The sequence below is a fragment of the Myotis brandtii genome, unplaced genomic scaffold (genome assembly GCF_000412655.1).
Source record: "Myotis brandtii unplaced genomic scaffold, ASM41265v1 scaffold897, whole genome shotgun sequence".
NCBI lineage: Eukaryota > Metazoa > Chordata > Mammalia > Chiroptera > Vespertilionidae > Myotis > Myotis brandtii.
In genome coordinates this window covers 7,286-8,303 of record NW_005371679.1, presented here as the reverse complement: position 1 = coordinate 8,303, position 1,018 = coordinate 7,286, and positions in this window count along the sequence as shown.

The window sequence follows — 1,018 nt, the reverse complement described above, 5'->3', positions numbered from 1 at the left end:
GATGAGAGAGAAACATCGATCAGCTGCTTCCTGCACACCCCCTCCTGGGGATGTGCCCACAACCAAGGTACGTGCCCTTGACCGGAAACGAACCTGGGACCCTTCAGTCCGCAGGCCGACGCTCTATCCACTGAGCCAAACCGGTTAGGGCAACTTTTGAGTCTTTTAATATAATGTATTTCATTGTAAGTTTATATAACTTGTGTGGGGGGTTTTATTATAATAATGGCTGTGTCTAACAGCCGGCTTGCAAAATTCCTGACAGTGTAACAACAATCGGCTCCATGAGCCTGGGCAAGCCCTCTCCTGCCGCTGAATTAGCCTACCGGTCCTCTCCCAAAGCCCATCCTGACACACAAACGGCCTTCATGTTTGGTTTAGGGCCCGGCCACTGGACAGGTGCTCAGGACAGGCTCAGTGTCCTTTGTGAGGACCAGCGCTTGTTCCCCTGGTAACTGTGTCCCCTCCCCCTGGACACAGCCCAAAAGGTGACCTTTCCCCTCCCTGGCTCTAAGCGGTTTTCATGCCGAGGCCCGGCAGCTGCCCCCACTTCAGGACAGACTATGTCAGGAATGCCCCGGACGTGCATCCGCAGCAGCGAGCGCAGCCAGTGCCGGGCACGTCAGGTGCTCCCAAGGGCATCCACGCGGCCAGAGGAGAGCGGCCGCCGCCGGGGAGGAGCGGCCGGCTCCTGGGCTCTCGGCCCCAGGACGTCTGTGGTCTCGGGTGAGGAGGGACCCCACAGTCCTCTGACCGAACATGTTTCAGACCTGGATCCAAATGACCGCTCCTCCGTGTAACCTCACTTCTCCCGTTGCTGCTCTCCCCTTGCAAACACCAGCGATAGTCGTAATGTTGAGGGTGACGTGCATGGGGTACTTGCTCTAGAATTAACCCACTTCAATGTCATAACAGCCCTATGAAGTATGTACTATTCTTTTTTCTTTTAAATATATTTTATTGATTTTTTACAGAGAGGAAGGGAGAGGGATAGAGAGTTAGAAATATTGATGAGAGA